At 42.0% G+C, this 26,942-nt stretch overlaps 1 protein-coding gene across 1 annotated transcript in view; it reads left to right on the forward strand.

The window, feature by feature from the left end:
* The first annotated feature begins 2,468 nt into the window (after window positions 1-2,468).
* The window catches only part of SLC6A1 (solute carrier family 6 member 1), a 211,887-nt gene continuing 187,413 nt past the window's right edge, over window positions 2,469-26,942 (forward strand). The window contains exon 1 of the mRNA XM_075939324.2: window positions 2,469-2,547. The gene's annotated coding sequence lies outside the window, so the exon portion shown is untranslated. The remainder of the gene's footprint in view (window positions 2,548-26,942) is intronic.

Genomic DNA, 26,942 nt, shown 5'->3' on the forward strand with positions numbered 1-26,942 from the left:
TCGCAGCCCCCCTCCCCCCCGGCTCGGTGGCCGACGAGCGCCGTACCTGCATGAGCACTGCTCCGACAGTGGATCTCCCCACGCCGAACTGGTTCCCGACGGATCGGTAGCTGTCCGGCGTGGAGAGCTTCCAGAGGGCGATGGCCACCCGCTTCTGGAGGGGGATGGCGGGCCTCATGCGAGTGTCCCTTCTTTGCAGGGCAGGGGCGAGCCACTCGCAGAGCTCCAGGAAGGTGTCCCTCCTCATCCTAAAGTTCTGGGTCCACTGTCGGTCGTCCCAGCGCTCCAGGACGATGCGGTCCCACCAGTCGCTGCTGGTGTCCAGACGCCAGATGCGGCGGGGCACGCCGGTGCCGGGGCGCCGCCGCGGCTCCTCCACGGCCCCCAGGGCGGCCAGGCGGAGAGGCAGGGGGCTGACGTTCCCCAGGTGGTGCCAGGCAGCCTCGAGCCATTGCTGGCAGGCTTGCAGCAGCAAGTCCAGAACGTGCACCAGAAGGTGCAGGGCGAGCCGTGGCTCCATGTTGCCACCTGCGGCGGCCCCCCCGAAGGGAAGCACCGACACAGACGGGCACAGAGACCGACGCTTTGCTGTCCCTCGGCGAGGTTGGCAAGCAAGCAGGAAAAGCTGAGAACCGGCTGTCCAGGGGGGGTCCCTTTAAGCACGAGCCTCAGATAGCCTCAGACAGCAGCCACACAAAGCAACTGCTGACCTGATGCCCTGCCAGAACCGGTTTCAGCTGCCCTTAAATGCCCCCCTGCGTCCAATCAGTGTGGACGCGCTAGTTCGAACTAGCAAAACGCTAGTTCGAACTAGTTTTTAGTTCTAGATGCGCTAGTTCGAACTAGCTTAGTTCGAATTAACTAATTCGAACTAAGTTAGTTCGAACTAGCGCTGTAGTGTAGACGTACCCCCTCTTATTGCTAACATGCCTGTAGAAACCTTTCTTGTTACCCTTCACATCCCTTGTTAGCTGCAATTACAATTGTGCTTTCGCCTTCCTGATAACTCCCCTGCATTCTTGAGCAATGTATTTATACTCTTCCCTAGTCACCTGTCCAAGTTTCCACTTCTTGTAAGCTTCCTTTGTGTTTAAGCTCACCAAGGATGTTCCCAGTAAGCCAATCTGGTCGCCTACCATATTTGTTTTTCTTACTGCACAGCGGGATGGTTTCCTCCTGTGCCTTTAATAAGGCTTCTTTAAAATACTGCCAGCTTTCCTGGACTTCTTTTCCTTTCATGTTAGCATCCTACGAATCCTGCCCATCAGTTCTCTGAGGGAGTCAAAGTCCGCTTTTCTCAAGTCCAGGGTGTGTATTTTGCTACTCTCTGGGTACGTCTACACTGCATCCCTAGTTCGAACTAGGGATGCAAATGGAGACAACCGAAGTAGTTAATGAAGCGGGGATTTAAATATCCCGCGCTCCATTAACATGCGCGCTAGTTCAAATCACAGCTGATTCGAACCAGGAAGTGCGTGCCGGGACGCGTTAGTTCGGACTAAAGCCCTTAGTCCGAACTAATGTTACTCCTCATTTTTTCGCAGCTGAGCCTCCTTCCCACCTGGCCAGGGGCAGTGTCCCCCCTTAGTTCCGCTTCTCCTCCCGCCCTTCCCCGCCAGACCCTTGGGCCGCACCTTCCCAGTGCGGCTTCTCTGCCCTCGCATCCCCCAAGGGCTCGCTCCGCTCCTCTGGCCGCCTCCTGCGCCCCCCTCCAGTCTCAGCTCCCCCGGTGTATTCCCGCTCCCCAGTCCTGCCCCCCCTCCAGTCTCAGCTCCCCTCCCGTGTATTCCCGCTCCCCAGTCCTGCCCCCCCTCCAGTCTCAGCTCCCCCCGTGTATTCCCGCCCCCCAGTCCTGCCCCCCTCCAGTCTCAGCTCCCCCCCCGTGTATTCCCGCCCCCCAGTCCTGCCCCCCTCCAGTCTCAGCTCCCCCCCCGTGTATTCCCGCCCCCCAGTCCTGCCCCCCCTCCAGTCTCAGCTCCCCCCCCGTGTATTCCCGCCCCCCAGTCCTGCCCCCCCTCCAGTCTCAGCTCCCCCCGTGTATTCCCGCCCCCCAGTCCTGCCCCCCTCCAGTCTCAGCTCCCCCCGTGTATTCCCGCCCCCCAGTCCTGCCCCCCCTCCAGTCTCAGCTCCCCCCCCGTGTATTCCCGCCCCCCAGTCCTGCCCCCCCTCCAGTCTCAGCCCCCCCCCCCCCGTGTATTCCCGCCCCCCAGTCCTGCCCCCCCTCCAGTCTCAGCTCCCCCCCCCGTGTATTCCCGCCCCCCAGTCCTGCGCCCCCCTCCAGTCTCAGCTCCCCCCGGTGTATTCCCGCCCCCAGTCCTGCAGGCACAAGCCCAGCACGCCTGCCCCCCCGCGGCCCGGCTGCGAGTGACGCCCCCCCCCCCCCGCTGCAGGTGTAGGGCCAGGCTGTGGGGGCGGGGCCGCTCGGCCCGGCCCCCCCGGGTGGGCTGCGCGGGGCGGGCGCTGGAGCAGGCGCTGGAGTCGCGGCGCCGGGTTCCCAGGGAGCGGGCGAGCGGCGAGCGGGCTCCGGCGCCTCCCCGGCAGCGGCAGGTAGGTGCTCCCCGGGGCGCGTGTGGCGGGTCGGGGCGGGCGGGCCCCTTGCGGCTCGATCTCGGGGGTAGCGCCCCCAGGGAGCCGCCGGCCCCTGCTCCGAGCCAGCGGCGGCAGCGCTGCGGGAGCCGCCCGGCCGCGCACGTCGGGACTTGCCGGAGCCGCTCGGAGAGCGGGATGGGGCCCCGCGACCTCCGGGCTTTGGCTAAATGTGGCGTTTCGGCCGCGAACTAACTCTGCAGCCCCGCTTCTTTTCGCGTCTGGGAAGAGCACGCTCGCTAGCGCTGGCAGCTCCATCCCGGACACGCTCCTGGGCGGCAATAGCCAGTTGCGGGCAGTTGCAAAAAGAGAATCTAAGATACTTGGCGACTTGAAACTGAAGGCAGCTAAGGTGGAATTGAAACGCCGTGACCCTGTTAGTAGCTTTAATTATATCTTAGCTTTAATTATCTTCTTATCACGTCTTAGAGGACTATTGCCTCATTGAAATGATCAAGTTACAGATGTAAAGTTATCTACCTTTGCTGCACACACACAGAATATTTATTATGTGAATGAAAACAAACCACCAAACATCTATTACGCTGATGTGCAGCATTGTTAACACAGAGCTTTGTCCTCTTGCCGAGCTGTTTGCTGGAGATTTCCTTTTTTCTCCCTATTTGCACCTTGTCATGTTGTTTTCCTGTACAATGTTATCAACAGTGACACAGAATGCTTGACATGCTCCTTGATACCAAGAGCTTTGGTAATGAAGGTCAATGAACAAGAATTTGCTTAATGCCAGTGTAAAGTCATTCCTGTTCCCAGTTTTCTTCCCAGAGGGTCAGTGCTTGAAGGTGTTTAACTCCAGCCTATTCTGATTTTACCTGTAATTAGGTAGAGGCACTCTGAAGCCCCTAGCAAGAACAAAATCAGTTCTCTCTGTTCCTCATTTTGCTGTTCACTAAGATACCCACTGACTTCTTGTTAACTTGACATTTTTCTGTTCTATTGAAGTAGTCAGGATGAAGAGATCAAAATAAGTCAATATGAAACAAACGTTAACTTGAATGACTAAAATCATTCAATCAGACTCGTACATTAAAGAGCTACTGTTTATATCACTTTTATTTAATGAACATGATAGTTCACTTGTTCTGATGCTCTTCACCATCATTTATTTTTGCTTAACTTGTTTCTTTATTGTTTGAGAGGATGGTGATGGGGTGTTGGAGACATAGATATTGTGGTTGGAATATTTTTCTCAAAACAATATATAGAGATGTGAGAAATACTCTGTGAAGACATAAATTTCAAATGGAACGATATGGGAATGGCTTTGGTTGACATAGAAGTAGCAGTCTGAATCTGAATTTTGAAGAGAAATTGTTCATTTAGCTGACTATGTTGATGAACTTCACTCTTTTCTGACATTAGACAATCAACTCAAGTGTCTCAGTTTACTTATAAGTACAGTGAAAGTGTTGGAAATTAAATTTCTATTTAAAATTATATCTCTATGGATGTTTTCATGTATATTAAATATAACTTGCATATTGTCAGTCCTTTGTTATGTATGAAACATTTCCTGGCCAAAAATAGGTGAACTATAATCTTTCATTTCTGTTTTCAAAAATTAACAGAATCTTTGTTTTGATCTGCTTAACAAACTACAACATTACATGGTTTTATAAAGAAATTAATTGAACAATAATGAAGGGCATAGGTTTTTCAAGAGTAAGTTGACCATTCTTTGGATATTATCTGAATCATTTGCATTTGGAAAACATGCAATCCTCATCCAATGAAACTCTAGATAATCTGCTATTACATTTTCTCAGTGTCATCTTAGATTTTTTTTCCTCAGAGGATAAAATAACATTTTAAATCAACATGATTGAGCTTCACTTTTGGTCTAGAATTAAAACACACAATACCAATTTGAAAAAATACAGAGAGCTTAGTATTTATAGCTTATTAATGCATTTCCTAGAATTGTAATTTCAATTAATTTATCTTTTTGCTTTGCTGCATTAGAACTTTTAAAAATCTATATTCGCACTAGAGATTAGTGGACTTTAAAGATAATCAGGTCAGTCATAGATTCCGGGCATCTAACCCTTTTGGATGCCCAGAAATAGCCACCAGAAATAGCATAACAAATTTATTTTCACAGACAAAGATTTTTTTTCTTCATTTAAGGGAGAAAGACATTTAATAGAATTTCTACAGATATCAGAATCTTATAGAATGGATGTTTCTAGTTAATTTTATTGGAGTGAATATTGCTAGTGTAATTTCTACATTTCTGCTATTGGACTTAGGGCTGCGTGACTTTAGATGTTTTTCTCTTTTAAAAAATTAGATTAGCTTTGTGTACTGTTTGTAAGCTTTTTCCTTCAAAGCAGATGTTGTTCATCTGTGGGAAAAAGGGTTTGGGGCATTAAATGTTTGGAAATTGCCAAAAACCCCGAAAGAAAATACCAGGAAAGGAACAAATCTGTAATTCATTTTTCTTCAAATGGCTCATATAATATGAAAGCAGTTGGACTGATTTAAGTTTTAGGAAAAATAGGTATATCATTATTTGAAACAACAGGTAGAATTAATCTACCATATGCCTTGTTTTTCAGAACTTCACAGTTGAAGGAAATAATTAATTTATCCTATAGCGAATGGAGCAGATCTTACCATCTTCCACCGCTTTCTTTGTCTCTATTGGACAGGTTCAATTTCCAAGAAATGATGATTTTTAAATCCCTAAGTAGATGATGTCATAATGGCATCATCACATCCTTCATTTGATTAATTCTCATTAAAGAACAGTAATAAGATTTGATATGCATATCTTAAAATTCCCCCTTACCTTCAGGATATTGCCTGACCTGCACGGCAAATTCCAGTGAATAACACTCATGAGTTCCAGCAAAAAAGACATTCCAATTTGGAAGCCAGGGTGGGACATGAAGCAGCAATGGCCTGATCCTGATCTTAGAATTTAAGGACTTAATTGATAAAACTTCAAATGGGGAGAATGTGTGTAGAAATGGAGACAATGACCAATATTTTTAAAGCTGGTGCTGCTAAATAGGTGACTTGATTTTAAAGGTGCTAAGCATATTCCGTTCATACTGACTTCACTTGGATTTTTGGAAGTTCAGCACTTTGAAAATCAGACCAATTTTATTTATGTATCAAAATATGAATTTGGATACCTAAGTTTAGGCACGCAGGTTGGCAAATGTTGATAATTAAGCACAAATATATTTTGAAAGCTTTTCCCCACACCTCAAATTACCAATAAAGTAAAAATATTAGCCATAACTGTAGCTGGGTATAATCTGATGATAACTGCAATGTTAGTTTTATGTGTTGATAGCTTTACACTCTTAACTAATTAAAATAGTTGAACTTCAGATAGTTATATTAATTCATGAGAATTCTCCTTAGACATAATGAAACTCAGTTTATAATCTTAAATTCTGAGTTCATCGTTCTGTGAAAATTGTAATTCTGATTATAGTAAACCTCTTCCGTGAGGGAATCGTTCTTTAATTCTTTATAAGAAAATGATATATTTTTCATAAGGTAACGTGGTAGAATTTTTAGCACAATATTTGATACCACGTTTAAAACCTAAACCAGGGGTTTTAAGAGAAAAGACATGTCATTTGAGTAATGACTGGATAGGCTGCTTTTTATAGACCAGCTTGGGTATTTTTACTTGGAGAGTTCTATAAGTATACGATAAATAATATTTAAATCGATTTATATGCACTCTTTTATCTTAATAATTAATTGTATTTAAGTTTGAAATAATTCTGAAATTCATCTATCAACTTTCTTAAGTGAACTGTTCTTAATAAATGTGGAAAAAATTTATTTTATTTGTGCCTATGCATGTATAAATTCCATGTTATCTCAATACAAGTATTGTACATGCTGAAAGACCAGAAAAAGAGGTTATCTTCATGTTGCTGTTGGTTCTTTATCAGGGATTGGAAGTAGTTAAAGAATGAAGCCCTCTCTTATGAGCACTGTCATGGTGATTGCTCTTTGATTTTTAAAGACAACCAACAAATTTGGTGAATATCATGGATTTCTGGAACTACATTTCAAAACAAACCAATGACAATGATTACGGACAGGCTAATCTCAAGAACTGGTGTTGAGCTGAATTAGTGAGATAAAGCTATTTACTTTAGACATAGATGTGTTACATCAGCAGGCCAGTCAACTTCTGTAGTTCACCCCTGTAGAGACAGCTGTATTAAGGACAGATGAGTAGTGACTGGGCACAGGAATTGTTAACAAGCAAGGGGAATAGAAGCTTTATAATTGAATGTACAAACAGTAGGCACTCACCAGTTATTGGTGCCAGGTACATTTCTAAATAAATCCCATTAGTCTTTCTGCACCCATCTTGCATGCAGTGACAAATTTTCATGAGCTGTAGACCTATTTTAGAATAACTCAGATATGAATGAGTAGTAGAACTGTATTGTTCAAGAGAATCCTGATTTGATAATATTCCATGGCAATTTCTTTTCATCCTCCTCTCAGGATTTGCTACATGTGATGCATCTTCTTGCTTGTGCCTGCATTGCACATTGAAAACAAAATATGGGTTTGGACTTTGTGAAAAATCAGTGCCTTCTGACTGAGTTTTAAATGATCACCAATGACATTTACATGGTTGTCCTGTAATGCACTGACATATTTGGTTATATAAAATATGTAAAGCCAAGCATCTCAGAACCTTTTCTGAATGCTTTCTACTTAGAGACTATATCAAAGCATGATGACTATTGTGCAATAATGACCTTCTTGAACATGAGATGGTTGCTCCACCTTGACCAACAGAGAAAGACAATGAACATTTTCATTACTGTGACAGAATTCATTTTGGAAAAACCAGGTCAGTTGTGGCAATTGTTTAAGAAAGTGAAAATGAGGGAGTAATGTCTTATCATAGTACTCATGTAATAATAGTACACAAGATGTGCAGCTTGGGTATTATATTACAGTATGTGCAAATCCAAACAAACACTATGCAAATCAGTATTTACTCTATCTGTGTTATATCTGACAGCTATCACAAATCATTTCAAAAGTAAATATGGCAAATTGACTAAAATATTATGTTCCATTTCCTCTCTAAAATATTATCTTAATCTGCAAAGGATATGAGAAGCAGCAAATTTTATGCTCGTTTCCCATTTTTATTTTAGGCTGTAAATCAGAATAAATTTAGATACTGAATTTAGATACTACTGTTCATAAGGCATCTTTTACTTTTTTCCCATATTTACTCTAAAGGACTTCATCATAAAATATGAGACTTCTTCTAGTTGATTTTATTGATTCACTGTATAGGAACAAAATGTATAGCCACAATTTAGAAGTGTTTTATTCAGATAAATCGAAAGTTATGATGTCTTCTTATATTAGGCAGCAAATCAACTTGCCTTATTGATGTAAAACTTCTGTTAACTTTAGAGGAAGTTTTCTTTCAGGATTTGGTTCTGAATCTATTAGTGCTGAAAATCATTATTATTTTTTAAGGTTTTTTTTTCTCCGTGGTATTTTTGAATTTATGAAGTGCAAACATAGATTTGTAAGTAGTAGTGTTAATAATTAAATATGTGAGATTACAAGAACCTAGCATTTTGTAGGGATATTTTGTGATTACATAAAATTAATTTGTAATGATTTTAATATTTATTTGACTTGAGGCACATATACAAGCTTGTGAAAATGAAGATGCGGAGAGCATCGGCAGTGGTAATTGTGTAATCTGCAAGTTAGGGATTAAATATTCTTAACACTGGTATAGCTGGAGTAACTTCATTAGATTTAGTGGCAATATTTTGGATGTAACGCAGAGTAACAAGCCCAACATAGTCAAACAATTTAAATTCTGAATTTCTTTGTTTCTGTTCCAATGTCTCTTACTGCCAGTGTGATCAGCTTTTAACAGGAAGACACTGCAGGTTTTAGCTATAATTCTGTTTTCATATTGGTTCACTCATGGAGTGTGTCTAGACTGCAGGGTTTTTTTTCCGAAAAAAGTAGCCTTTTTTCAAAAAAACTTCCCCTGCATCTACACTGCTGCTGTGTTCTTTCGAAAGTAAATCGAAAGAACACAGCAGTTTTTTTGACCGAGGAAAACTTTGTTTTACAAGGAAGAACGCCTTTTTTCAAAAGCGCTCTTTTGAAAAAAGGTGCTATGTAATGCAAAGTGTGCTTTTTCGAAAGAGATCATCCAGGCAGTCTGGATGCTCTCTTTCGAAAAAGTGGCTTGCTTTTTCAAAAGTACTGGTTGTAGTCTAGACACTTTTTTCGAAAGAGGCTTTTTCAAAAGTATCTTTCGAAAAAGCCTCTTTTGAAAGAGGCTTGCAGTCTAGACGTAGACATGACTTAGCAATACAAACTCCATCAAATGTATTTAGAAATCTGGGATGCAAAGAAGATGTAGGTTCTGTGGTAAAAAGAAAATGTTGCACACTAGTTGCTAAACCACTTACTGTATTCAGTTCAGCATGTGGTAAGTGGAATATTTTTCTTGCTCTTAAGAAACTCAGATATGCAACTATTGTTCATGGAAATAGGGTAAATAAGTCAAAACCATATTTCTGCCTGACTTGAAGTATGGGTTATCCACCACATAAAATCAGATTTAGGTCCTCATAATCTAACTAAGATTTAAACCTTAATAAGCAAGAGACTCCTTTCCATGTTTATTGTTATGAATTCATTTTCAAGCATTGAATCACTTCTCAAAAAAAGTATCAGTTGCTGAATAATGAATTAAAAACAATTCAGTCATTTCAAAATGCAAATAAATATTTAATTTTACTCACAGTTTTATGAGTGTGTTTATTATAATATTTGCTGTGTTTTTAACAAGTGATGTAAAAAATAAAGGTTTAAAAACTTGGCCAGATTTTCCCATATTTTAAATTAAATATTTTCATAAAATATGATAATCAAAATAATATAGCCTAAAATACAGTTGTGGAAATTGATTTGATTTATGATATATCTTTAGCTCTGATGGCCCATTTAAATTTATGGACCTATTTCCAAAAAAGGATCATTCTATTGCTGAGGGTACAATCAGGCTTAATAGGGGAGTGAAGATTTTTTAATATACAATATTAATTTCATTTTTATATTGTAATATTTTGCCTTTGCATCATATACCCAGTCTATATGTAATAGTTAATTATAAAGCTCCATAGAATAATGTGACAAAAGCAATTGTCATCTTTTTGTATGATTCAGTAGTCAAGAATACATGTCAGAAACCTATTTGCTTTGGAAGTTTAATTTTAAAAAATAAATATACATTTTCAGGTAGGTACCACGTGTCTGTTACATTCCATCTCTTAGTGACTTTTAAGGGAGAAAATAGAAATATATGTGTTTCTATCACGGAGGCTGACCCTGCATTTCTCATGCAAGCAAAATTCCCATTAATTTACACATCTCTCTTGTTTAAATAAAATGACTCAGCTGACCCCTTTTTCAGATATGTGTATTCTGCATTTATGCTTGTTCAAGTGTATCATTTTTGTGTGCTGTCTCAAATTGTGACATTTCTATTGCAATTTAAGTGTCCTTAAAACTCAGAATTGATACTTCAGACCTCAGAGAGGTGTATTAAGATTTCCTTACAAATCAGAATTTTGGGGCTGTTACTAGCTAACTAGATTTTTTCTGGCCAAAGTAGGGTAGACCATCAATCTCATAACTGATATGCCGCCTACAGGGGGAATGGTACCTGACTCTTACTGTCTTTTAAATTTTATAGAATCATAGGGTTGGAAGAGACCTCAGGAGGTCATTGAGCCCAACCACCTATAATCCCATTTTTCCACCAAGTGACTTCATTTTCTTTTCTAATATTTATAGTGAAGCCAAGACTGCAACCTTGGATGTTGTAAACATGTTAGGGTTAACAACAAAGTATCATCAACAGCATGATGGCATTGTTTGGTATGTTTCTCATTTCCAGAATTTCTTTACAGTACATTGAAAACCTAAGGAAGCATTCAGTAAGGCGGAGTGGCACAGATTGCTACTATTTCACTGATGATCAGCACAGGCATTACTGAAATCATGCAGAGGCATTGTCGCCTCCTATACAAATAAATGTTATAAACACCAGTGGGGGTAGAACCAAACAGATAAATGCTTTTAATTTAAATAATTCCATATGACCAGAAGGGGTACTTGGATTGTGCAGCTGGGGAAAACATTTATAATCCAGAAAACCCTGGAAGCTAAAATGAAATTTTATTATGTAAATCATTTGTTTATATAACTAGAGTGATAGTGGACTCTCAAATAGTATGTGTGTGTTATTCATTTGATATGTTGCTCCTTTAAAGTGTAAAAAAGGTTTAAGATACTCTGAATTCTAATTTTGTTTAATACCCAGTTCTATTGATAATGCTCAATTTATGTAGTATATCAAGCCATTTTAATGTTTTAAATGAACAATAGCAATATTTTACTAAGGTTGCCACATGGTTTCAACAAAAATACTGGACACACTTGACATTACATCACAATCTACATTACATCTTATTTAGGAAATACTGGGCATTTATATTTTCTCATTTATATTTTCTCAATTTGTTTCCCACATAGAAAGCTAAAATACTGGACTGTCTGGCAACCCTACTAAGGTCAGATTCCTTAAGGGCTTGACTGTTCAGAGAGCACACATACCACTGTAACGGGTGACTAATAGGCTAGTCTTCTTTAGTTCACTTCTGAACCACAAAGACTATCCAGCCATAATTTTCTCTTTGCAGGGGTACAGTTTATTAGTGTATTCCCCTTTGTGCAGTCAGGCATCTGACTTAACTGAGTGGTTCATATGAAGGAGGGAAGGACCAAGCTTTCTCCCACCTTCCCCCATCCCCTTAGCAATACCTTCCTCTCCCTGCAGCATAGAGAGGGAGCATTCTGAGTATCCCCACTGGCACAGAGGATGCAATTTCATCCAACTTTTATGTTAGCTGTGTAGGAGTGATTGAGAAGAGTCATTGTTGATTTATGTAAGAGTCAGGCACAATATGACCCTAACTTTTATTCCAGGCCAAATTTTGCTCTGGACTATATCAGTGTAACTTAAGAACAATCTGTTGATTGTTAGGAGTTTGGAATGAGTAAGAAGTTTGGAATCTGGCCCTAAATTGAAGGATGAGCTTTCAATGCAAACTTTAAAGATGTTTTAAGTTTCTATGGCTCACACGATGGCCTCAATTTAGTTGCAATGCAGAAATGGTGCCTGCATGCACAAAAAATATGGGCAGCAAAAGAGACCAAGCTGAATTCCTACTGTTAATTGGGTCACAAAGGTATGATGTTAATGTTATTGGTGATCAAATTAAGTGATTTTTCTGTTGCCTTTTCTCAGGGCTTAACAAACTCAGTGGCCAAGGGCGCACAGAAAAATTTCATATCAACCTCTAGATGAAAGTCCAAAGACTCCAAGCAATGGAAAGAAAACTTTTCAAATGTGACCTCAGTAGTGTTGTCTTCATGTATCTGCAGCCAACCAACCTGAAACAATAGGCAATTGTGAGCTGCTAAAAGGTCCAAATTGTAACTCCAACCAGAGCACACAATAAGTCATATTGCAGGAATGGAGCCACTACCCAGCAGCTATTCAAAGAATGCACAGAAAACTGATATGGAGCACAATGCTTACACATCTCATATGTAAGCTCTCAAAATCCTGTCCCCATTCTCTCCATACACTGGAACCTCCCTGTTTTTTTTATGGTCATATAGGAGAGAGTGGGTCTTGAGAGAGATATGGAGTGGTTCCATCGATCTCAACGAGGTGTTAACTCTGCAGGCTGACTCCAGCTCACAGTAGGCAATTTGCCTCTTGCTGACAAATGATACTAAAAGTGGCTAGTAGACTCAAGAACAAACTATGTTCAAAACTATTTCAGTGTAACCATGGTTTCTGAAACAGTGCTGAGCACAGTATAAGGGTAAGTGGGGATCAGGAGTAATCTGCACAAGTTCAGAAACATTTTTTGTATGAAATGAACAAATTTCCTAGTATAAAGGGTATCTGACTTTTTCATAGAACTCTCAAAACCACTCACTGCCTTCAAAGCATCATCCCTCCTATCCTCCCCAGCATGTGATTCACTTTGACTAGCTAGCAACTTATTGGACAATTTGGCAAGGGTTGTTTAAATAAACTAGATTACTTATTTTCTGCCTGAAATTCCCTTGTTGGTGGCTCAGGGACACATTGTATTAAGCAGAATAGAGCATAATGAGGTTGTAGGAATGCTTTGATGTGGAAATATTTATATATTATACAAAAATAGCCTGGGTAATTATTGATGTAGAAGCCTTTCCCAAAGTATTCTGGGACAATTTATATTAATCAAATTAAGATTATATTGTACATATAATAGATTTGGTAGTAACACATCCAAACTCTCAAAATTCAATAGACAATGTGAAAAGGTAAAATCTAAATACATTTTGTTGATACATTTAGAGCTTGCTTGAGTCCTTTTTCACAGGTACATTTGATATCTGCAGTATTGAGAAATTAATACTTGAATGCAACAGATTTGCAGAACAATTTTATCTATTGTATAATTTGTACCATAACCATTCTCCACCATCAGATTCACTGAGACAATGATTCATCTTCAGAATTGAATGTCTGCAATGAACTGTCGCTACGTTTGTCTTACTTACATAACAATCTTTATTAAGAGTTGTTTCCCCTTAGCTGATTGAATTTAATTTCCCTTGCTACCTTTGGCTTCTAATAATGTTTGTCAATAAAGCAGATTTTTCTATATATTTTGCTTTTCTTCTCACATCTGGCTCTGAGTGATGGCTTGGGCAGTAGAGATTCTAAAAGCCTGTAATAGCCATAATAATAGAGTTGGTTGAAGGATGCTGGTTGCCTTGGTAACTGGGCATGTGCCATACAAGATAATGTCCCTGCTATAGTGGAGAGATCTGTGCTGCATATTGATTGCAAGAGTTTTGAGTATTTGTATAAATGTTGTATTTTACAATGCACATCCACCTAAGGAGTAATTGTGGATTACTAGGAAGGCTAAATTCAGAGATGCTTGGATGCCGTTAGAGTACCTTAAAAACTTACTGCATTTTGTTTTGGTTTGATTTTTTTCCCATTGGGCATTATTATAAGGGTAGTTTAAATTATAAGAGTCATTTGCTAATTGTTTTAAATTGTGATATTTATTTATCAATATTCAAACTGACTATTTTTAGTCCTCTAATTCACAATGGAAAAATATGAGACTACAATACTCTTGAAAATGTGGAGCTAACAGTAAGGGCTAAAACTACCCATCTACTGAAGGACATTCTCTTGTGTGTAGTGGGACCGCATAAAGTCACTTCTGTCCCATTTAAATTCTCAAAATAGGGATTCAAGTTAAATGTAATTGGTGCATAGGCCTTGTGAGCCTCACTACTAGCAGGACTGTGCCTGCTTCCCCATATGACTCATGATCTGGATTAATCCTACACTTATTCAAGCAGATCCCTACAAATACCAAATTATATGGTAGTTTCTAAGATGCACAAATGGCCAAGACCACCAAACTCCAGTTCATCTATGAGCGCCTCTTTTTATCATTATCGATGTACACTTGCTTAGGCTTGGCCAGATTCTTTGTTTGGTGAATATTTACATACACAAGGAAAACATTCACAGCTAGCAGGACAGGTTAACAAATTATTCAAAAACTAAAGAGGGAGCCACAATCAATGGAGCTTCTGGTTCAACAAATTCTGTTTGGCCAAATCTAGTTTAGTTTTAGGGGTTTTTTTTGTTTGTTTGTTTAATGCTTGACATTCACATTTATCACAATATCAAAAAGCCTTTGCCAAGATGGATCATTCACTCCAGAAAGAATTCATCAGTGGTCCTTTTTAAAGAATATTCACTTTTGTGTCAGAATTTTATTTTAAAAAATATTACTTATTTCAATAAAAGTTGCATATTTGGATTTTTCTAGGTCCTAAATTAAGAAAAGGTAATATCTGGCAAAACACACACACACACACACCTTACGACCAACTCACTTGTTGGTGTAAATCACCAAAGTTCATTGGAGTCCATGGAGATACACAGTTATATCAGATGAGACTTGCACCTGTGACCTCAAAAACATTCTGAGGCATTATCTGTTTGCTATCCAGGTGCATTTTGTCAGCCAGATTCATTCCCTGGCAGTAACTAACAACCCCTTGGTGGAAGAAAATTTTACCTATGGGAGTCACAGCACCAGAATGTGCCTTTAAGTCTTGTTCTACCAGCGAATCCACTGCTGCCCAAGATTGGGCAGTGCCTGTCAGGGACTGGGCTTGGGCAGGATATTGATTGATTTAGGATATCCCAGGGAATCTAAATGCAAATTGAATCTGCCCTTCCAAAGTTGAACCCTTTGGGGGAGTGTGGTACACTGTACACTTGCCTTCAGCAGGTGTAGGTGACCATCCTTGAATAAACAGTACAAGTGGCAACCCCACTTAGACTAGTTAACCTGAATCAAACTCTGTACATAAAGTGCAAAAAAATCCTACAGGTTGAACCTCTCTAGTCTGGCACACTCTGGTCTGGCAGCAACCATGGTCCAACATGATTTTAATTTGCCAGATGTCCTCATATCATGGGTGTGGCCAAGTTTCCCGTGGTCCCTTAATGTTTGTTTACAGCTACCATTCATGGCTCTCAGTGTTCTGTGCTGTTATTTTACCTCTAAATGTCTTCTTAGAGCCAAAAGAGAAATGGAAGTGTTGGTCATGCTGCTAAACAATATTGACCTCCTGTGGTTCGGTAAATTCTCTGGTTCAGCACCAGTCAGGTCCCAAGGAAGCTGGGCTAGGGAGGTTCAACCTGTACTAGAAATTCATGACGGCTGTTATGATCCAAGTAGCCAAAGCAACTGGTACCTTTCTGCTACAAAGGGTAGTGATCTGGGAAACATGCAAGATACAATGAAGTGCTTTGCCACAATGGGGTTCCCTAACTATGGTGGAGCAATAGATGGAATGCATAATTTATCATGGCACCTGACTACCTTGCCAAAGAGTACATAATCTGGAAGAAATGGTGTTGCAGGCGCTGGTGGATCACAAGGACCATTTCACCAGCATCAATGTGGGATAGTCAAGAAATGTGTGCATAACACACACATCTTTGGGAACTCTGGTCTCTTCAGAAAGCTGCAAGATGGAACTTTCTTCCCAGACTGGAAAATTACCATTGGAGCTGTTGAAGTGATCTTTGGAGACCCAGCATACCCTTGCTTCCATGGTTCATGGGAGCCTGGACTGCTATAAGGAGTATAACTATGGGCTGAGCAAGTGCAGAATAGTGATAGAATGTGCTTTTGGATGTTTGAAGAGAAGGTTTCACGGTTTGACTAGCTTAGACTTCAGTGAAAGCAACATTCCCATAGGTGTGACAGCCTGCTGTATACTCCATAATCATAATATCTGAAAGTAAGGAGGAAAATGTTATGTCTGGGTGTGGTCTGGAGGCACCGTGTCTAACCACTAATTATAAACAGCCAGACAGCAGGGCAATAAGGAGAGTACATCAAAGGACACTGCAAATCAGAGATATTTTGCAAAACAGCTTTGTGACTGGCCAGACAGCAATATGACAGTCATGCATGTTGCTCTTAATGAAATGCCCCCTGCATTGAGTATGCTTGCCTGTAAACCCCCACGCTCCCATGCAATGCAAATAATAAAGGCACTGTTGTTGAGAAATCACACATTTTTATGAATGGAACACAAGGAATAAAGGACAGAAAAGGAGTTCCTGGCAGAAGCTTTGGGGGTGGAGGGAAAGGGAAAGCAGTGTTTTACAATCCTCCTGTTTAGCAATCACCAAATGTAAGAATGACAGCCTTTTGTTCTGGGAGACATCCCTGGGGGCTATGTGTAAGGCTGCTCTTGACTCCCCTCCCACATCCCTACCTGGGAAAAGGGGCTATAGAATTTAGTGAGAAGACAATGTGTTTCAGTATGGACTGGAGGGGGTCTCTGTACATATGACTCTTATCAGTTCTCCCAAAATCTTGAAGATTTTCCTGTGTCTTCACTTCACATTCCCTGCATGCTCTTCTTGCCTCACATTCCACTTACATCTTCTCCAGCATCATTCTCCTCCGTGCATTTAATTGTACCCTGTCCATGTGGGCACATTATTGCATTTGTTCATTGAACATGTCATCCTGGTTATGTTTTCACCTTCAGATCTGCACTAGCTGAGGAGCTAGAGGAATGAGCAACAGGCTAATTGTTGCACCCACTGTACTGAAAAAAAGTGAAATGACTTTACAGAAGATACATTGTGGAATAAAGAACCTAAGCTCTTAGCATAAAATGTTTGCCCAAGACAATAGGCATGTGTTATGTACGAAGCCAAAGTTATGCTTGTAAGCACCCAGTATGCAGTAGGTGCACCATAGATATCTTAAGGGAGCATCTGGATTCAGTGTGGTGGCAGGCATGGTAAGGACAAGTCAGGGCTCACTCAGTGCCTGCAAATAGCAACTACTGCAGCTAGGCAAGCATCTGCATTTGCATAGGGGGGGCCACCATGGCAAGACAGCAGGGCAGGGACTCATGCAGTGACCATGTGTTCAGCACCTCCTATTTCCTGGGACAGTTCAACTTTCCTTTCCCATAGGAGCCTGCGGGTAGGAGTGGGTCCAGGTGAGAGGCAGAACAGGAGTTCATGCAGTCACCAAGGAGCCTGCAGGAGGGCAAGGGGCCTGGGTGTGGCAGCAGGGTAGTGGCTCACACAGACACTGAAATGCCAGTGTCTGGCAGTGCCAGGCATGGCAGCAAGGCAGGGGCTCAAACAATGCTTTGCTGGGGGTGAGCAAATAGAGGTATATTGCCAGTGGTATCAGTTACACAGCTTCCACTGCTTCAGCCAGGTTGCCATGCATGATATCAGTCTTCTCTGAATCACATAACAATGATAGATCCTGGATGCTGACTGAATGTGGCCAGAAACATGGAACTAATGCTGCAATGATGACAGACAGCATACTGCTGGCTTAGTATGGAAAAATGTTCTACCACGGAGGACAGAATAAGTCAGGCGTCCCCAAAAATCTTGTGAGAAGGATGAAGGAGTACCTTAATGAAGATGTGCAGGAAGGATTCCCGCTCCTTCTCCAGACACATTAACAAATTGTTCTGGGGCACTCTCGCTTTGTAGGCAGAATGGCCACCATAGATCACACCCAATTGCCTTTAAACCCTCCAGTAGCATGATTAAAAATGTGAGCTCACCAGAAGCACCATCTCTGCCATCAGGGCCCTCGTGGTGATGCATCCTAGGAAGATGTAAAAAGGTCCTGACTGCCAGGAGACGGATGTTCTCCTTGCCTGCTAATCATTATCCTTCCTCATCCACACTCTCCACCCTGCCCAAGACAAGGGGCTGTTGCCTGAAGAGTCTCTTGGGAGGAATCCACAGACTGGGTTGGGAAGCAGCATGTCTGAAGCACTGACACAGACCATCCATTTGCCTCCTTTGTTTTCTGGTACGCCTGCCTGAAATCCTTTATTTTCACATGGCACTACTGGGCGTCCCTGATTTATCCTTTTTCCACCCTGCCCTGTGCAACCTTGACATAGATATCAGTCTTTCTTTTGCTGGTTCATAGTTTGCCTGAACAGATTGCATGCTCCATGCTCAAACTCATTTGCGACCTTTGGCATTCATGGTCAGGTGTGCTGCTAAGGTGTACTGCCTGTTCTGAGGTCTGCTCGACATGCTGGCCAAACAAGAAATGAAATACAAATTTTCCTGGGGCTTATCCTGTCCATATGGAGAACAACAGAGTTGAAAGTCCTGATCACAGCAGTCACATTGGAGCACTGTGGGGCAGCTCCCAGAGACCAAGAAAAGCAACTTTCACTTACATGTTCACATCGTCTGAACTACCCGAAAGTTGACTGTGGAAGGTTGAATTTGCCATTACTCCTTGTGAAAAGCAGGAGTACCAAAATCAACTTTAATGGCCCTTGATGGTGTGAACTCATTGTTTAAAAATCAACCTAATGTGGCTAAATTCAACCTAAACTCCTAGTGTAGACGAGGCCTGGGATTCTTTGCTAAGGATGCCTCTGGTATCCCAAAATAGCTATTCCACATCTTAAGAGCAATCCCGTTATATCGAAATATAACGGGCTCGTTATTCCAACATCCCAGTAAACCTTATTGCATGAAGGATAAGGGACGCTTCAGAATAGAACCTTATTTCAAAATTTGGTGCTGTGTAGGCAACACCAGATTTTGAAATAAGCTATTTTGAGGTAAGAGTAGTGTGTAGATGCACCCTTAGACTACGAGGAGGCTTTTGTAATTCTATCTCAGAGAGCCTCCTTTTTATTTATCATTTATGAAACTTCATTTCATAGCTGCCCTAGTTAGTACTGACTAGCAAACCTGTTTGGCAATGTCTGATCTATAGGAGAAATTTCACCTCTCACTCTGTACAGAAAATATACAGTATTAATTTGATTTAAACATTCCCTTGATCTTTATAGCTTGACTTTTTTAGGCATTGTTTGGCACTGTTGTGCTTATAAATCTTTTTGGTCAGATTCATGTAGTTTTTGGAATTTATTGTCATTGAGCGTAATTTTTCACTATCAGAAGTCTTAACTATAACATTGAAATTGAATTTGTGTTTAGTAACAGCCTCTCATAGATATGAGTATCTGGGGTTGTTTGTTTTGATTACTTATGGAATATTATCTCTTTGAGATGACTGCTGAGGAGAATACATTTGGAAATGTTTGTTAGCTCCAATAATTAGAACAAATAATTTAGAATGCAGTTCTCATACTCCGTGAATACAATTCTTCATTCCCTGTTCTTAAATCCTTCCATTACAAAGTGCCTAGTTAATTTTATTGCTGAGTTATGAAACACTTAATAAAATAGGTTAAACTTTAAAAAAAACACTGTTGGTATCTTTTAACAGTCTATTTGAAGTTGTTAGATTTTGGACAGCAATATTTTCACACATATAGAATCTGGTTTTAATTTATATTAAATGTCTGATATAATTATTTCTAATGTTTAATTATGACTGAAGAGACTATAGATGGAGGTACGTATTAAATTGTTTTGAATCCTGTGAACCATCATAAGATTTTCTTGTGAAGGATAATCCTTTGAATCTATTTGAAAGCCTTATAAGGATCTGATTTTTTAAGAACCTACTGTGTTTAAGTAGAACCATTAATATTACCATTCCATTTGCAGAGCTCACAACTATTGGGACTGATGGTTATGAGACAAATTCAAAGGGTATGTCTACACTACGTGGCTCCATCGATGGAGCCATGTAGATGAGCTTTGTAGACATAGCAAAATGAAGCAGCGATTTAAATAATCGCCGCTTCATTTACATCCAAATGGTTGCCATGCTGTGCTGATCAGCTGTTTGGCAGCACAGCGCAGTAGTCTGATGCTCAGCGGTCGACATCAAAAGCCTTTGTCGACCGCCCTGGTAAACCTCATTCCACGAGGCATAACTGGGCAGTCAACAAAGGCTTTTGATGTCAACTGCCGAGCGTCCAGCATGGCTGCCATTTTGATGTAAATGAAGCAGCGATTATTTAAATCGCCACTTCATTTTGCTATGTCTACAAAGCTCATCTACATGGCTCCGTCGACGGAGCCATGTAGTGTAGACATACCCTAGTAGTCTCTTCTTATGCAGAATTTATATTGGAATAAGAACCTTTGAAGTCCATGAAAGTTCTGCCTGAGTAAAAATTGAGTTTCTAATGCATTCATAATAGTAAACATAATTGGCCAATACCTGCATCTCTTACTCATTTTGAGTTATATCTACTCACATGAGCAGTCTCATTAAAGTTAAAGGATACAATTAAAAAGGATACAATTTAAAAAAATGAACACATATGAAAAGGACAAATCAAATTTCCGAACAGAAGGGGTATGGGGGGAAAGAGAGGGAGGTAAATGTCTGTGAGCTAATGATATTAGAGGTGATAATTGGGGAAGCTATCTTTGTAAGGGGTAAGATAATTGGCATCTTTATTCAAATTTGAGTGTAAAGTGTCGAATTTAAGCGTGAATGACAGTTCAGAGGATTCTCTTTGAAGTGAAGTCTTAAAAGGTCTTTGAAGCAGGATGCAGGTAATCAAGTCATTGAGACAATGTCCTTTCTGGTTGAAATGGCAAGAAACTGTTTTTTCTTTGTGATCCTGTCTGATATCTGTTTTGTGGGCATTGATCCTTTCGCGAAGTGTCTGAGACGTTTGTCCAATGTACATAGCAGACGGACACTTTCGGCACATGATAGCATAAATTATATTTCTGGATGCGCAGGAATATGTGTTCTTGATCTTGTAACTCACTTGGTTAGGTCCAATAATGGTATCAGCAGAGTGAATATGTGGACAAAGCTGGCAACGGGGTTTGTTGCAAGGTAAAGCACCAGGGCTGGTATTAGTGTGGTATGTCCTGTGGTTGTTGGTAAGAATCATCTTGCGGTTAGGTGGTTGTCTATAGGAGACTATGGGTCTGTCTCCCAGAACCTCTTGGAGTTTAGTGTCCTGTTCCAATATAGGCTGTAGTTTATTGATAATGTGTTGGACAGGTTTAAGTTGGGGGCTGTAGGTGATGACAAGTGGTGTTCTATTGTTGGTTTTCTTGGGTCTGTCTTGAAGTAGTTGATTTCTAGGTATTAGACTGGCTTTTTCAATTTGCTTTTTTATTACTCTGGGTGGGTAGTTGAGGTTTATAAATGCTTGGTAGAGATCCTGAAGTTTCTGGTCTCTGTCAGTGGGATTAGAATCATAGAATAATAGAATCATAGGACTGGAAGGGACCTCGGGAGGTCATCGAGTCCAGCCCCCCGCCCTCAAGGCAGGACCAAGCTCCGTCTACACCATCCCTGACAGATGTCTATCTAACCTGTTCTTAAATATCTCCAGAGAGGGAAATTCCACCACCTCCCTTGGCAATTTATTCCAATATTTGACCACCCTGACAGTTAGGAATTTTTTCCTAACGTCCAATCTAAACCTCCCTTGCTGCACTTTAAGCCCATTACTCCTTATCCTGTCCTCAGAAACCAAGAGGAACAAATTTTCTCCTTCCTCCTTGTGACACCCTTTTAGATATTTGAAAACCGCTATCATGTCCCCCCTTAATCTTCTTTTTTCCAAACTAAACAAGCCCAGTTCATGAAGCCTGGCTGCATAGGTCATGTTCTCTAGACCTTTAATCATTCTTGTCCCTCTTCTCTGTACCCTTTCCAATTTCTCCACATCTTTCTTGAAATGTGGCGCCCAGAACTGGACACAGTACTCCAGCTGAGGCCTAACTAGTGCAGAGTAGAGTGGCAGAATGACTTCACGAGTTTTGCTTACAACACACCTGTTGATACAACCTAGAATCATATTTGCTTTTTTTGCAACAGCGTCAAAGATTAGAGCAGATGTGGTTGTATCGAAGGGCTTGGCTATAGATGATGGATCGTATGGTGTGTTCTGGATGGGAGCTGGAAGCATGCTCCAATATTTTTGGCATAGTTAGCAGCCTCCTCCCTTATATGCTGCAACTCAGCTCCCTAGCCTGGTAGGAAGAGATGTGAGGTCATGAACTTGCTTCCTCCCTGCTCTCTTACTGTTAGGCGGAAGTAGTCTTTGTACTACCTTGAAAGTGGGGACTGCTGTTGTGTCTGATCTTTGTGTTCTCCTCATTCTCCTACTCATCCACTCTGAGGCCAGACACAAACCGGCGATTAGTGTATTTATTATGTCTTGGGAGACGACATTTGTGATATTGAAATATATGAACCAACAAGCAGTCTTTGTGGCTGGTTGAATGTTGAAGTAAGGCAGACATGTTTGAAAACACAGAAGCTGTGTATTGTGAGTACAGGCAGTCCCCGAGTTACACGGCTCCGACTTACGTCGGATCGGCAGTTACGAACAGGGCCCTTCCTCTCCCTGGTCTCCAGCAGACCAGGGAGAGGAAGCAAAGCGGCGGAACACGCGGGCAGTGGACAGGGCTGTCCACTGCCCACGTGCTCCGCGGCTTGGCTCTGCTTTGCCCCCCCGTCCCCCTGGTCTGCAGACCAGGGGAACGGGGGGGGCAAAGCAGAGCCAAGCTGCGGAGCGCGCGGTCAGCAGACAGCCCAGACGCGTCTGGGCTGTCCGCTGCCCGCGTGTTCCGCCGCTTTGCTCCCCGTCCCCCTGGTCTGATTCCTGGAATCAGCCGCTGATCAGTTTCAGCAGCAGCTGACTTGGGGATGCCTGGGGTTCTTAAGTTGAATCTGTATGTAAGTTAGAACTGGCGTCCAGATTCAGCCGCTGTTGAAACTGATCAGTTTCAGCAGCGGCTGAATCTGGACGCCAGTTCCGACTTACATACAGATTCAACTTAAGAACAAACCTACAGTCCCTATCTTATACGTAACCCGGGGACTGCCTGTATATCGAAGTGCCCTTTTTAACATCACATTTTTTTCTGCAATTGTAAACTATTGAAACAGATGAACTCTAGTAACTTGTGTGAACTAGAGAGAGTATCTAGTCTTGTAGGTTTTTGTAAAGGCATCTGGCCATCTTGTTTTTCAGTCTTCACAGTGATGAATCTACAACAGTTCTTCTTTAAGTGGTGTCCCTTTGGGTATTACACTGTAGGTCGATGTGTGCCCCTGCATCTCTAATCAGAGATTTTTGGTAGCAGTATTCTGTGAGCCAGTGCATGTGATCTCCCTCTCCTCCTCACATCCTTCTCAACTGCCTTTGGTCTCCAAGAAAGTAAGAAGTTGTCCTTTCCTTATCCACTACTTATAGCAGTTATAGTAATACAGTAGACTTCCGATAATCCAGAACCTTTGGGATTTAGGTGCTGCCGGATTATCAAATATGCCGGACTATCAGTAGGTTCTATAAAATGGTTATATATATATATATATATATATATATATATATATACACACACACACACACAGAATATACTATATATAAAGTGTTTTAACCCTTTTTATTGCAGCACAAGCACTGTCCAGCATCACACAATGACAGGGACAGACTGACTTGGTCCCATCCGGTTTCGCTCAGTTCAGCTGCTACCGCTGCTGCCTTGTGACTCATTTTTTGCCAAAGCTCACTCATTAATCTCTTGCCATTTTGATGCTGGATTATCAGGAGTGCCATACAATTGGATGCAGGACTATTGGAATTTTACTGTAGTTGGATTTTATTTCTTTTGTTTTCTCTAATACTTAGTGTTCCTTTTTCACTCCCTTGGGATAAAAGAAAAAAGCCAATAAAGAAAGGAAAATAACTTTAGTTTACATTTCCTGTCCTGTCTGGGGGCATTTTCCCTCTCCCCTGAGTTGAGAATGAGATTTTTTTTCAGTTTAAAAAAAAAGGAGAAGAAGGAGTAAAGAATTTCTGCATTCCTTATTGCTAGAGAATAATAGCACTCTGCAATCCCCATCTGCTGCCTAAGAACAGGCCCAGCTCTCCACTCCTTTAAGTAGTTATGGTAACTTCCAGACACTCTTATTGTATCTGATTCCTGGGACAGCCTCACAAAAGTTCTTCACCTGCCACAGTTAAAATGTCAGTCTCACAGAAACTAACAGCTGAAATTAATACTTCTCTTTATGGAGAAGGCACTTCAGTCTCCAGGGGGACTCGGTGCTGACAGATCATCCCTGGAGACTTTAACTTAAAGGAGGGAGAGTGACTTAAAAAACCCACTCCCTCTGCAAAGGCCCTCATCTTTGTTCCACCACCTCCTCGCCTCTTCACACCCTTCCACCAAACTTCTTTTTATCTCCACCAGATGAGGCTGTACTGTTCTTCCTGGATCTTGGGTGGCAGATGAACTGCAGATTCAGCTACAGGATATGGCAGATACACATCACAAGTTGGTGTCCATTCTGCAAACCTCTTCCTCATCCAAAATTGCACTCCTAGTTAATGAGGCAATTTTAGATCCTACCCAAGTCAGCTGACAGAAACCAGCCTCTCTTGCACCAACCAGTGACAGAGTTAAAAAAAAACCTCCTATCCCCACCACTCCAAAAAAACCCTACATCCATCCCAAAGAGGTAGCTTTCTTGTTTCAACATCTGCTTACTAACTCAATTGTAGTGATGTGGTTAATGCATGAAGCAAGCAACATAATGTAATGTCAAGTTGACCCCATATAATCAGACATGGCAGGATGACGTATTTGTTGGAAACAGTACAGTTTAGATTAATGAAATACCAAACTTACAGCCAAATATGATTTTATTAATGATGGGTAACTTATTGTATTTCTAGAACATTTCCTGGAGACAGTTTCAGGCCATCCTTAAAGAGGATCAGTTAATAACCAGACTGGTGCTAAAGACAGCATTGGAATAGGAAACCTAATCCGAACTAGCTAGTCCGTGCCGCGTGTAGCTGCGTGGCACAGGGTCCGACCTAGCCGGCATTTAAAAATGGTGCTGGCCGGCATCATGCAAATGAAGCCCGGGAAATTCAAATCCCGGGCTTCATTTGCAACTCCGAATGACTACATTACCCCCTAGTTCGAACTAGGGGGGTAGTGTAGACATACCCTCGCTGGGCGTAATTGTCCCCTCCAAGTACGTTACCTCCCGGGCTCCAAACTGGCACTTGGCTGGGCTCGCCGTGAGTCCTGCCTCCTGTAACGTCTTGAGTATGGCCTCCACTCGTTGTAAATGTTCCGGCCAGGTTTTACTATATATGACGATAGCGTCGATGTAGGCTGCCGCATATCGTCCATGGTTTCTCAGGATCTTGTCCATCAAACGTTGAAAGGTTGCAGCTGCCCCATGAAGACCGAAAGGCATTCGTACGAAATGGTATAACCCAAAAGGGGTTGAGAACGCCGTCTTTTCTCGCAAATTCCTCGTTAATGGTATCTGCCAATATCCTTGCGTCAGATCGATGGTGGAAAGATATTGGGCTTCTCCCAGCCGATCGAGTAGTTCGTTCACCCGAGGCATGGGGTATGCATCGAATTGTGAGATGTTGTTCACTTTTCTGAAATCGATGCAGAACCTCCACGATTTTTCGGGTTTCGGGACAAACACTATTGGACTCCACCAGTCGCTGCGGGATTCTTCTATTACCCCCCACCTGAGCATGCGTTGTACCTCTTCCTTTACCGTCTCCCACATCTTCCGGGGTAGTGGGCAAATCTGGTCCCGTACCTTTTTTCCGGGTTCTGTTGCAATATGGTGGTATATCTCGGTCGTCTGTCCGGGTTGGTCCGTCATTATGTCTGGAAATTTCCATAAGATATCTTCCATTTCCCTCTCCTAGGTCGTAGTCAGGGTAACTTCCATCTGGAATGGAGCCGGGAGGGGGTCGCTTGTCGCCTCCGGCCCTAAGTCAGAGCCAGTAGGTGTGGGATTCACCAGCAGACCCTCCCGTTCTTTCCATGCTTTAAGGAGATTGACGTGGTAAATTTTAGTACCTTCTCGGCCCCTTGTCAACCTTATTTCATAGTCTACTTCTCCTATTCTCCGCACCACCTCGAAGGGGCCCTGCCACTTGGCCAACAGTTTTGAGTCTTGCGTGGGTAATAATAAAAGTACCCTATCCCCGTGCTCAAAAGTTCGTAGGCAGGCACCTCCGTTGTAGTATTTAGCCTGCTTTTCTTGGGCGGCCCTTAAATTTGTTCTGGCGAACTCTCCTAGCTCATGTAGCTTCTGCCGGAGGTTAAGGATATACTGGACGGCCCCCTGTACTCTACTAGTCTGTTCCTCCCAATTTTCCCGGACCACGTCCAGTATCCCCCGTGGCCGGCGTCCAAATAATAGTTCAAAAGGTGAAAAGCCGGTGGACGCCTGGGGGACCTCCTGGATCGCGAATAATAATGCTGGTAACATCCGATCCCATTCCCGGGGTCTTGATCCACGAACTTATGTAACATTCCCTTAAGGGTTTTATTAAATCTCTTGACTAGTCCATCCGTCTGAGGATGGTAGATGGAGGTCTTTAACGCTTTTATTTGAAGTAGCCGGCATAATTCCCCCATAAGGCAGGATGTTACGTTTGTGCCTTGATCCGTTAGGATCTCTTTAGGTATTCCCACCTGGGAGAAGATCTTTACTGACTCTGTAGCCAAAGTAGGAGTTGTGGTATTCTGCAGGGGGACTGCCTCAGGATAACGGGTGGCGTAATTGATTACCACCAAAATGTATTTATATCCCGTTTTTGTTCTCTCAAGGGGTCCTACTAGATCTAGGGCGATACGTTCGAACGGGATTTCTATCACGGGGAGGGGCACCAAAGGGGCCTTTGGGATGGCCTTAGGCCCAGCC

Source organism: Pelodiscus sinensis, chromosome 11 (genome assembly GCF_052426305.1).
Source record: "Pelodiscus sinensis isolate ZL-2025 chromosome 11, ASM5242630v1, whole genome shotgun sequence".
In the NCBI taxonomy this organism is placed as follows: Eukaryota; Metazoa; Chordata; order Testudines; family Trionychidae; genus Pelodiscus; species Pelodiscus sinensis.